This window comes from Coturnix japonica, chromosome 15, assembly GCF_054131305.1.
Source record: "Coturnix japonica strain WE chromosome 15, WE-NBRP24, whole genome shotgun sequence".
NCBI classification, from domain to species: Eukaryota; Metazoa; Chordata; class Aves; order Galliformes; family Phasianidae; genus Coturnix; species Coturnix japonica.
Window position 1 is genome coordinate 16,122,709 of NC_140677.1, and position 12,294 is coordinate 16,135,002.

Below are 12,294 nucleotides of genomic sequence, written 5' to 3' on the forward strand. Positions count from 1 at the left end.
TGCACGGCTTCAATCCCTATATGAAGCGGGATGTAAATCACATAGGAATAAAAAGCCATACAGGACAGTGAGGATCTCTGTGCTCAACCAGGATGGACTCAGGGAGCCCTGTAGCTCCTTTGTGGGGCCGTGGGGAGGCCGAGAAGCCCTGTTTGAAACAAGAGAGGTGTAATTCAGCAGGGAGTGGCCACTTGCTCCATGTTAACAGAGCCCAACCTGAGTCAAGCATCGCTGTCTTATCCTGGAGCATCCCAACGCCATGTCTGCTTGTACCACTCACACTGTAGCAGCCCCACACCCCCTTGATGCAAACACATGGTGGGGAGGAGAAGGGGCTCACACTGCAGCCATCCCTCTGCACTGGAGCATCCCTGTGCATCCCCTCGCTGTCTGGCTGGGGAGAAGAGGAGTGAGCGGATCCAGGGAGCTGTCAGCGCCCCGTGCTGTTGTCAGAGTGCAAATCCCCTGGCAGCCCATTAGGAGCAGCTCCAGGCTGCCTGCAGGAGCTCTTGACAGGAGGCCAGACACCGGCGTGAACAAACACGGCTCCTCTGCTACCAAGGTGGATGTGGGCAGAATGAAGCTGGGGATCGCTTCCCCCGGGTCGCTGCTGTTTGATGGATGCTTACGGAGTGCAGGACCAGAGCGAGCCCCAGAGCATGGAAGTGCTGGGAACCCACCTGAGAGATACACAGCAAAGGGTCTGTGCCTCTGTCCCACATTGCAGCATCACTTCAAGTAGCTGCAGAGATGCTGTGCCGCCCCATGGTGCCATCAGCCCTCAGGGAACGCCACCGCAGCCACACGCCGCCAATGCAATCCACTGTGAGGCAGCAGCGGGAGGCTCTGATCCTCAAATCCACCCCCAGGAACCCTCCTCCATCTCAGGGTGTGGGGGAGCAGCTCTGTGGGGTCTCTGGTTGCTTCTCCAACGTGTGGGACAGCAGACCGAGGGGTTGTATGGAAAGCTGTGTCCATGGATCACTGCACCCAGGCTGGGCAGGAACACCAACAGTGCCATGTTTGGGAGTAATTACTCTCCACGAGCGTGTGAATCATTAGCTATAATTGCCCTAATAAATAAAAGCGCAATAACTTCAGTCTGTGGTCTCATCCACGAGCTGCTGGTGGAGTGAGCTCAAACCAGGAGCAGAGGGAAGGCAGAAAGAGCTGAGCTTCAAAACCACGGCTTCACCCCACGTTGACCCATAGGCTCCATCCTGAGTGCACCCATCGGATGCTCGAGGGGTTCGGCACCACCTCTGCACGGAGAAGTTTCCTGGCTGCAAAGCGGAGCACAAAAGGCCCCGTTTGGGGGTGGCACTGAGGTTACCCACACGCTCCTCCCCTGGGGAATGCTGGAGTGAAAAAAGAAAGGCACCCTGCTCTGCGCTGACATATGGGAACGAAGCAGAAAGCGGCTTCTCCACTTAAAATGTCATCACAGACTTTGCTCAAGAAAAGAAAAAAAAAGCAGCCTTTCCCAGAGTGACATTTTAAGGGGAAATGTTGACTTCAAACCAGAAAGAAACCCCTCAAACCACACAAGGGATCGTTTTAAGCGGCACTGATCCTTCTTGCATGGAAATCAATGTTTGTGAAGCAAAGAATGGAACACAACCCCCCCAGAAAACCTATTATCTTGAGTAAATACGGACCATGGGTGGACTTAGTTTCCTATGGGACAAAACCAGCCTTCCTCTGCCCAGCCCTGAGGACGCAACGCTGTCCTGGGTTCAACCTGCATGGCCATGCTGTGCCATGTCATGCCATGCCATACCATACTGTGTTGCGCTATGCTATCCTATGCTGTGTCATGCTATCCCATGCCATACCATACTGTGCTGTGCTGTCCCATGCCATACCATGCTGTGCCATGCTATACCATACCATGCCATATTGTGCTATGCCATGCCATGCTGTCCCATGCCATGCCATGCTGTGCCATGCTATCCCATGCCATGCCATGCCATGCTATCCCATGCCATATTGTGCTATGCCATCCCATGCCATCCCAAGCCATGCTGTGCCATGCTATCCTATGCCACCCCCTGCAGCGCTCCCACTGGGGCAGGTTGGCCAGCAGCAATCCGTGCTCCAGCTCTCCCCGTGCTGCGGTTATCGCCTCCTGCCTTGTGTTTTTTTAATAACCTGCAATATGAGCAGGCTGCCCTGGGGAGCACCGGGATTATTGTCAAATATCACTTCCCATTCGCTGGCCTTTGAGGGGCTGCATCCACGTGGCACTGCTGGCAGAGCAGAGAGGGACGCAAATGGGAGGGCTGGGGCTGGCCAGCACCGCAGGCACCACGGACCCTCCCAAGGAGAGCAGGGCAGTGAGGGCTGCGGAATCTTAATTAGCTTTGCAAAATTAATGAATTGGCAGCCAAACAAACAAACCAGAGATGGCGGCTCTGGTCACCACTCCTGGTCCCTGGGCAGCAAGCTGCCAGCACAAGGGATCTCGGTGTCACAGGGTGGGGATGTGGGGACCCCACCAAGAAGTGGGGCCTGGTGGGATGGGACTGCGCAGATATATGGGGTCAGCAGTGGGTGGAAGCACAGCACCGGCATCCCAGTGGCCCTATAACTTGCCATGTGCCACATGCCTGGCACACCAGGATCTGTCTTAAAACCATCCCAGCCCTCCTCGCTGCTTTCCCCCTCCTGGAGAGGCAGCAATGGCCACGCAACGTGCACAGCCACCAGAAGTTGATTAAGCCCTAATTAATTGCATTAAGGTCAGCCAATGTACTCTGTGAAGGAAGAAAGCCAATAATTAAAGTCCATGTGGGGCACACTGCTGCCACCAGCTCTGTGGGCAACGGGACAGCACCAGGCTCAGCAGGGCATGGCTGGTGCCACTTGCTGTCCCATGGGGCCGGGGATATAACCATGTGCTCTCAGCACCAAAAAGCCAAGTGCCACACACACGGCTGGGCAGATGAGTGATGCCAGCTCCCAGCAAGGGATATGGGTGACAGCCACCCTCTGCGTCCCACCTTGCTGGGGGGCTGAGAGCAAGCAAAGTGAGCTGGGACATTGCTAGGACATGGGGACAGCCCTTCATTTCAGTGCTGGTGGCGGTGGGTACATCCACACCCACTCCATCCCTTCCTGCAGTGATCTCAGTGATGGCATTTCCATGGTCCCAGCTATAATAATGAAGGCCAAGGGAACGGAGCTGCCTGGCCCTCTTTGTCTCAGGGATGAGAGCAGTGTGAGCCCCCTGGGGCTCTGCAGATTGCAGCTTCCAGAGCTGGATGGACACAGCTGAGAAGTGCTGGTGCCACCCCAATATCACCCACACCCACAGACCAATGTCCCCTCCCAGTGCCCTCCCCCAGTGATGGCAGTGCTGGGGCTGAGGCTGCACCGTGGATGTTACAGGGAGATTTGCCATTGCCACGTGCATTTTGCTGGCTCTGAGCACAGCCCTGATCCAGGGGGAGCACAGACTGAACCTCACACCCCAAAGCTGTGAGCGCAGCACACCATCCTCACCACGACGTGTTTGCAAACCACCCCCAGCCCACCCGTCCCCACCTCCTCACTATCCAGGTGCCCCACTGCCACCTGGGCCAGACAGCAGGGCCAGGGGTGGCAGCGTGGCCATATGGGGTGGCCGGATGCTGGATGCTGCAGCACGGCAGGGATTGCTGCAGCTGCTGCACCATGTGAGCCCTGTGGGGTGCACAGCCCTGCTGTGGTGCTGCAGCCCTCAGGCCCCATGGAGCACGGCTTGGGGTGCTCTGTCCTACATTTCTGAGGGGCTCAGGCCCACCGTGGGAGCTCCATAAGGGATGGGATGTCTCATCCTTGGGATGAGGCAGCGGCGATTTGCAGAGGCACCAAAGCATATGAGCCACCCCAGGTCCCCACATCACCTCTGTATGGAGAGGGAAACTCCTCCTGGGAGGCACCACACAATGGAAGCATTGGAACCGCAGTGACCCCGAGCTCCTCCGGCTCAGCTCAGTGTCCTCACTCACGTCTCCTGATGCGGTGGCCACGCGGTGCCCGGTGTCACCCCTTCCTGGGACCCCCCCCCCCATCCCGCTGCCATTCACAGCGTCCCATTGAAATCCCAGCGCGGGGCCGGAGGTAGCGGCACAACCATCGCTGCTGATAAACACGGCGATGGATTCCGGCAGGCGACACCTGAGATGGTGACACGAAACCCAGCACCTCCCCGAGGGCCACAAAGCAGCCTCTGTACGGGGACGCGGGCGGCACCAGCCCGGATCCGCGCCTTCACCTGGTGCTAATCCTGCTCAAAGCTTTGGGAAACGGGATCCCCTCCTGGGGACGCGGTGCCCTATCAGAGCCGCACGGAACGGGGAAAAAAAGCAAAGCCGGACCAATCCCCCCCCGCCTCCCCCCCATCCCGGCCATGCAGACAAAGGCAGAGCTGGGCGCATGGGAAGCGCGGCTCGCTCCGACCCCGCCGGACCGCGGCGATGGGGCCGGCTCCGCACGCAGCCCCGCAGCTCTCGGGGTCATCCCGGTACCGCAGGGACGCTGCTGTCACGGGGAGGTGGTGGGCGTTTATCGGGGTGAGAGAGCGTCCCCAGTGCAGGGGATCAGGGCTGGTGTTGGCAGCATCGCTCCCCAGAGGCTCTGCCAGGGCCAACTTTACAAGGGAAGCTTTTTTTTTATTTCAGGCTTTTCTTTCTTTTTTCTTCTTTCTTTCTTCCCCCCCCGCCCCCCCCCTACCCCCCAAGCAGAAACAAAGCCGAGGGCTCCAGCAGTGAGAGCACGGGTGGGAAAACAGACCGGGGGGGTGCAGGGGGGGGAGGTGGGAAGAAAATACCAACAACCCACAGATCCTGCAACAAGAAGGATGGGTGAGAAGGAAACCGGGGGCTGCAGGGCTAGACGTGGGGCTGGGAGGGAAGGAGAGGTGAAGAGGCAGCTCCGCTGTGTCACGTATGTCACAGCCCCGGAGCTGCCGCTGTGGCCTCGGGAGGCTCAGGGGGGTCCTGGGCCCCGCACAGAGGGGGAAGGGGAGCGGGGCGAGGGGTGTGGAGGCCGCATCCCAAAGGCGCAACCCTCTCGGATGGGTCCCCCCCCATCACCGTGTCAAGCGAGTGTCCCTACGGCACCCGCCCGGACTGTGCCCGGAGCTCTGAGCCCACCGGGCCACCCGGGATGTCCCTCCTCATCAGCGCTACCCGAGATGTCCCCAGGAGATCGCTCAGCGCTCAGCTCCCCGCGCCGTGCGCCTCCAAGTCCGGGGGGCAGCGGCAGCAGCGCCCCGCAGAGCTCTGCCTGCGGGGAGAGGAGAGACGATGCTCCCGGGGGGGGAGGGAACCGAACCCCGGAGATCTCCGGCTCCGCGCCCCGGCCCTGCATCCCCGAGCCGAGCCGAAGCGAACCCGAACGGCGCCGTGCCCCGCCGCCCGCTGCCGGCCCTACCTGCACCGCGCCGCCGCCGGTCCCGTCTGCAGCCGCCGCCGCCGCCGAAGCGCGGAGCCGCGGGGGGCGGGAGGACGAGCGCCCCCTCCCCGCCCCCGGCCCCGCCGCCCGCCCCCGGCCCGGCCCCACGGCCCCGCGGGTGGCGGTGGGCGGCGGAGAGCGCGGGGCCCCGGAGCGGCGGCCACGAGGTTGAAGGGGGCGAGGGGGGGGGGGTAGTGAGCTGACGGAGCTGCTAACGAATAGATGGGTCGGGGGCTGAGATAGAGACGCCCCTTGGGATAAGCAGGAGGCACCTTCATGCCAGGACGGGGCTTCCAGGCGCACCGTAATGCCAGCACGGGTGGATCAGGAACAGGTTGCCCAAGGAGGCTGTGGATGCCCCATCCCTGCAGGCATTAAATGGAACAAGGAGGCTGTGGATGCCCCATCCCTGCAGGCATTCAAGGCCAGGCTGGATGTGGCTCTGGGCAGCCTGGGCTGCTGGTTGGTGACCCTGCACACGGCAGGGGGTTGGAACTGGATGAGCACTGTGGGCCTTTGCAACCCAGGCCATTCTATGACTCTAGGATCAGCCACACCGTGTGGACAGGTGTACCCCACACCCATACAGGGCCGTGGCTGTGCTGCTCTGCTCTCATTACAATGGGCTCTGCCACGCCACGGGAGGGATTTGGGGCTGGTGCAGCAACAAAGGCGCTGAGATGTGGCCAGGTAAGAGGCTTTGGGGTTTAGCCGGCCATTCCCGCAGCACGGGTGCTTTTTTCCTCCTCTTTTTCAAGGGGAATTATTCTTTGTAATCCCGGTTGCTGGAGGCTGGGCACTGGAGCAGAATTAAGCAGGTAATGGGGTGAGCCCCAGCGGCGGCCCCAAAGGAACGGCTCTTTTTGAGGATCACTCTTATAGGGAATGGCTCCTTTGGGAGGCGGTGCCAGCAGGACGCTACCTGGGGCTCAGTGAGAGCCCAACCGACAGATGGAGGCACTGAGCCTTATGGGGACACTCAGTGCACCCAGGGGATGGCCGTGTCCCTTTGCCCCATGGCAGGGGATGGAGTTTGTCCTTGTGCTCATCCTCATGCCGTTGCTTGCTCCATATTTAATCAGCGACTGAGCGAGGCCCTGCTATCCGTCATGTCCCCCTTCCAGCCCATTTCCAAGCAGAAAGAAAACAAAATGGGACTCATCATTCATCCCTTCATTAAGCCCTCACTCACCACCGTGTCCTAAGAGCGAACGGGACCGTGCCATCTGATGGGCCAGCTCTGCTCACGGGTGGGAAGGCAATGGTGGCTCCGAGGGCTCATCACACATGGGGATGGGGCTGGGGATGCTCTGTGCCACAACCCTCCGTGACGCCCCAGTGGGAGGGAACGGCCCCAGAAGTGCATCCCATCGTGGCAGGGCGGCCCCGTGCCTGCCCATACGGTCCAGCTGTGCTGAGAAATAGGTTGGCTTAAAAAATGCATCACTTTGAAGTTATGTAAATGCAGCGGCAAGCGGAGCACGCTGGCAAAAAGGTTCCCTTTTTTTTCACCCCCTCCTTTCCCCCCCCCCACCCTCCTTCCCTTCCTTGCTGGCTTCCTCCAGTTAAAATTGGGTTGCAAATCATTAATAAAGGAACAGTTGTACTGAATAAGCTCCCGTACTTAAATCAGGACAGAGAGGCGTAATTAACCCGGCTCCGAGCTGATGCGACGGGAAAGGAAAATGCGCCTCTGTTTTGGGCCCGGCGCTCTCCCGGCCCCCTGGGAACAGCATCGAGCTCCTTATTTAAAAATGAAGCTCGCAGCCTGGGTTCATGGATATATATAAAAGCTGTCACGGTGATATTTTATTCATACCCCTCTCCCCTTCCCTCTGCTTGGAAAATCCAGCAGGCGGCAGGGAGGGGGGGAGGCAAGAAGCCCCTTTTAAAACCGAATTACACATGCGAGTCACATTGGTCGGAGGCGCAGGGTGAGCAGGGGGCGGGCGGGAGGCTGCGCTCACCTGTTGTGCCCTGCCTGGAGCCAGAGGTGGCTCCGACATCCCCATCCTCCCCATTGGGAACTGCTGGGATAGCGGGGATGGGGAGAAAGGTGAAAACCCGCAGGGAATCCACTGTCCTTCTGCATCCCTCAGGACCTCTGCATCACCCCCATGTGCCCCACGGTGCCCCCCATCGCCCTGCAGCGCTGGGGATCGAGCAGCTGCGGAAAAACAATATTAACAATAAATCACTGTTTGTTTCCTTTTGCAGACGATTGTTCTCCCCGCGCTCCTTAGTGATTATTAAAGGGCTGTTTTGCTGTCGGTGAAAGCCTGCAATTACGCGCTCTCACTGCTGCTGCCTGTCAGCACCGCTCCCCTTAGTGCAATGCCCGCGATCTCAGCCCTGCAGTGTGGGGCTGCTGCTCACAGCCAGCTGACCTCACCTCCCTGCACCTTAAGGACATGGCATCCACTCGGGATGCTGTGCCTCCCTGGCTGTAAATCCCTATTGCGGACGACCCCAAGCGAGGCCGTGTCCCTAAGGAACTTGGGACCTCCAGGCTCGCTTTCCCCACAGACATACCCCAGTCTGGAGTGCTTTGCCAGGCCCCCATACCTCTTTGCCACTCATCCGACTTAGCAAACTCGAACCAAAGCTGCCCTTCCTCCTCCCTGTGGCATTGGAATTAAATGTAGGCTGTAATTTGGTATTTGAGAAGCAAAAGGGATGGTGGCCTTAAGGGAGCTAACAGCTCTGCTGTGTGTATTAAAGAGCTGTCTGCCAGCCTCCGACCACCACCCGCACACTGCCAGGAGTGCTGCTCCCCCACTCCACAGCTCCATCTCTGCACCGTGCTCTGCTCCTGATGCTGGGAGCAGGGCTGGGAACAGGGGGCTCTCCCAGGGTGCCCAAATCCTGCAGGGCGCAGTGCAGCTGAGCAGGAGTGTCCCTGCTGCACCCTGTGTGTTGTACCTTGTGTGGTGCGTGCACCCCAGCAGGGCTGTCCTTGTTGCACATTGCACCTTGTGGCCCAGCAGGGACGTCCCCATTGCGCTGCACACGGGTGTGTGGCACCGTCCCCTTTGCCAGGCCTGGGGACAGCGCCAAGAGCCACAAAGGCTGATGGCACAACGTGAAGCAAAGGCAGAGCCAGGACAAGCTGCCCCCTGTGTGGGTGCCACAACCCCACTGCAGCCCCACACACGGGTGCTGCTCCCAATGGGAAGCGCCATCCCGGCAGCTCCTCATCCCCCTTTAAATCAAACTTTCCTTTGCTCAAACAAAGCGTTTCCCTCAGCCTACAACGACAACAAATCCCCTCCACCCGCAGTAATTCAAACGGAATAAACACCGTTTGGAAAAGGGAGGTTTGGAACAGCCATTTCCCTGCCCGTGTCGGGGCCGTGTGCTCCAACCCAAGGTTTGCCAACCCGGTGCGGATCCGCCCGGCTCTGCGCTCCTCCCAACCCTTTGTACCGCTCTCCTCCATCCTCCCCTTTGTTTAGCATTTTAATTATTTTAATTACCTTGTTTGCCAGCTTATCGCGGCACTCAAACCCATCTGCGTGCGCGCACGCCGACACCCAGACTTTTATCTGCAGCCCTCCGCCAGCGCTATTTGCATTTCTCTCTCTCTGGTGTTTGGTGGAGGGAAGGAGAAATTAGCATTTGTCCCCTTGGCCAACAATGCCTCGCCTCCAAGGGTCGCTTTATTCTTCCCAGAAGAATGGGGCTAATTTATCTCTTCCCTCCCCCCCCCACCCCGATATCCATTTCAAATGAGAGATTAGGAAATAAACACAAAGCCTGAGTGGGATGCGAGGTGGTTTTCCTCCAAGGGATGCTGCAGGTTGAGGCCTCAAGCAGTGCCCTGCGGGTCCCCACGCACACGGTGGCTTTGGGAATGGCACTGTGGTACCCGGTGCTTGCCAATAGGGCGGCTTTGTCACCTTCAGGTTGGGACAGGACCCCCTCAGGGATGGGGTGCCCAATGGGGATGGAGCTGCTGCCTGGGACATCACTGGGGACAGTGTCCCTCTGCTGTCCCCTGACACCGCTCCTCAGCCCACCCAGTGTATGTGTGCTCCCCATCAGGGATGCAATGGCCCTGGTGGCTGAGGATGTGCGGTCCTGCTTGGGGCACAGCCTGCTTTGCTGAGCTTTGGGTAGCACAAAGAGGAAGAAATTAGAAATAAACCCCTGTTAAAGTGGCTGTAAGACGGGGATGTCATCCACAGTGATGGCACGAGGGTGACAAGCGTTCCTCCCCAGGCACAATGCAAGGACTGCCACAGGGAGGCTCAGAAACAGCAGCCCCAAATGGGAGCAGTAGGCTGCTGCAGTGTGTGTGCTTATTGAGGTGATGGGAAAGCCACCATGTCCCCTGTTCCCCATAACCCAGGGATGGGATGGGGAGTCAGAAACCAGCAGCACAGCAGGTAGGAAGACCAGCATCCCCATGTCCCCCAGGGGCCACCCACTCCCAGGAGCAACATTTGCCAGACCCCAGAAAGCACAAGACTCCAGCCAAGCCCTAAGCCCCATTTCCTATCCTCTCTGCCCCGTATCCAGCCTTATTCATAGAATAATAGAATGGTATGGGTTGAAAAGGACCAGAATGATCACCTGGTTTCAAGTGGGGATATTCACCTGGGGACACCAAGGCAGCAGTGGCCTCTGCCACACTATGTACCAGATTGGTGCTGATAGGGCACTGGGCACTCTCTATCCCCATTCCATTCTGTCTAATCTCATCCCATCCCATCCCATCCCATCCTATCCTATCCTATCCTATCCTATCCTATCCTATCCTATCCTATCCTATCCTATCCTATCCTATCCTATCCCTGTTCCATCCCAGTAACAGGCAGCCCCTCTAGCTGGCTGAGGGCACAGGATGATGGAGCATCATTGCTGGAGCATAGGGAGTCAGGCAATGCCTCTCCATCCATCAGAGCTCCCACTTTCTGCCAAGCACATTAGGGGATAATTAAGTAAAAATAGGCCTTCCGACCAGTGTAGCTCATTAAGGGCTAATTAAGTTAATTAGTGCCAGGTGTGGATTGCAGCGCTTGTGCGTGTGGCTGTTGTTTGCTGTAATTGCATTTGCTCAGCAGCTTCTACTGCCAGGCTGGAGCTTGGCCAGGGAGGAAGGTACTGGGTGCCCTACGCTGCTAATGAGAACCTAACGGTGGCACTGGGGTGGGCAATTAACCCTCCCCTCCCTGCAGCCTTCAGTAGAGGTTTCTCATCCTGAAGCCAAGGTATGCTTGGCTCTGTTAGTGGGGTCTCACTGTGTGTGTGGGAGGGACACGGACACTTGTTGTGTTGCTGGGGTGGAGTCACTGTTCCTGGTGGTGTTCAAGGAACAGGTCAGTGTGGCACTGAGGTATGTGGCTTAGGGGGTAGGTGGGTATGGGTGGATGATTAGACTTGGTAACCAGTGGAGGTCTTTGCCAACCATAATGGTTCTGTGGTAACCAAAGAGCATCACTGTGTTCCCAGGGTTCTTACACTGCTGCAAAGTCACTGCTGTGCTGAGTGGAAAAGGGAGATGGGGCTGGAGGGGAGGCAGGTTGGGAGCTGTTGTGCCCTGCAGAGATAAGAGCCTGTGGGTGACAGCTGAGGTCAGGCAGGAGTGATGTACGTCCTTTGCACATCCCTGCCTTGGGCGCACGTGCATCCCATCAAATGGCACTACAGTGTGTTGTGCCCTTGGGGATGAATGGGGATGGATGGAGGGGGAGGTGGTACCATGTCTCAGCCCCAGGAAGTCCTGGAAAGCTGCAAGGGAGGTAAGGGAAGTGTCAGCATGAGCCAAGCATCCTGTGCTACTGACGATGGCAGGATCCCTGCAGCCTCTATCTGGGCTCCTGTCTCGTTCCTCTTCCCTTCTCCTTTTGCATAATGGATAGGCTGTGAGTAATGGGAAATGGCAGGCCAGCCACGCTTGCTGGCAGCCCCTTAATGAAGAATATGGAAATCTCATCAGTCCAATCAGGCCAGCAAATGAAACCGCTTTCCCCCGCCGATGTGAGCAGAAGGCTAACGACCCGCACTCGCAGGCTCCATCCCTCTCCCAGGAAGCCCCCCCCCCCCCCCCCCCCCTTTTCCTTCCCTTGCTGACAGCCGAGCTGTGAACTTCATCTCCACAGCAAGCAGAGCACCAGCTTTTCTTCCTTGCTGCCCCTTCACGGGGCTTGTGCCGCTCCTGAGCCTTTCTCCTGCTCCTTTCCTCCCAGCTCCATGGGCTGAGTCTACCTCTGCAGGGACACACACAGTGAGCTGCAGAGCAAAACCCCTGGTTCTTCCCTTGCCCAACTCCTGTAGCGTTTTTCTTCCCTCTGAGCCTGGTGGTGGGAGGACAGGTCTACCTGGCCCTCCCTCCATGGAAGGCTTCTGTCCAGCTGCAGAAGGCAGCTGTCCCCTGCACAGCTTTGGGGCTTCGTTCCAAAGCCCACATGCCTTGGCTGTGCATGGGCCCACCAGTCTGGTCTCATTCATAGCAGGACACCAGATACAGCCAGGACTGGGATCTCAGCCCATCCCAGGATGTGCAGGAGGACATGGCTGAGAAGTGCCTGTGGCAGCCCAGCTCAGCTCTGCCGGGGATTCCTTGCATGGACCGTTTCCCCCAGATCCAGCAGAAAATACCCTCTGCAGACCCTACCCAAACCCTTTTGGGGACCTCATGGGCTGCTCCTCAAGGAAACCTTCATGAAGAGGTGGGATTTCCAGCTCTGTGCCTGAGGGGTCTGCAAGGTGGATGTGCCCAGTGAGGAGCAGGTTCTGCAGGGCCCCAGTTGCCTAAAGCATCACTCAGCAGAAGAGTGCAATCGTATTTCTCCATAGAGAAGGAACTCTGGGCTTTGCAGCTGGACTTGCTGGGCCCAAAACAAGAGTGGG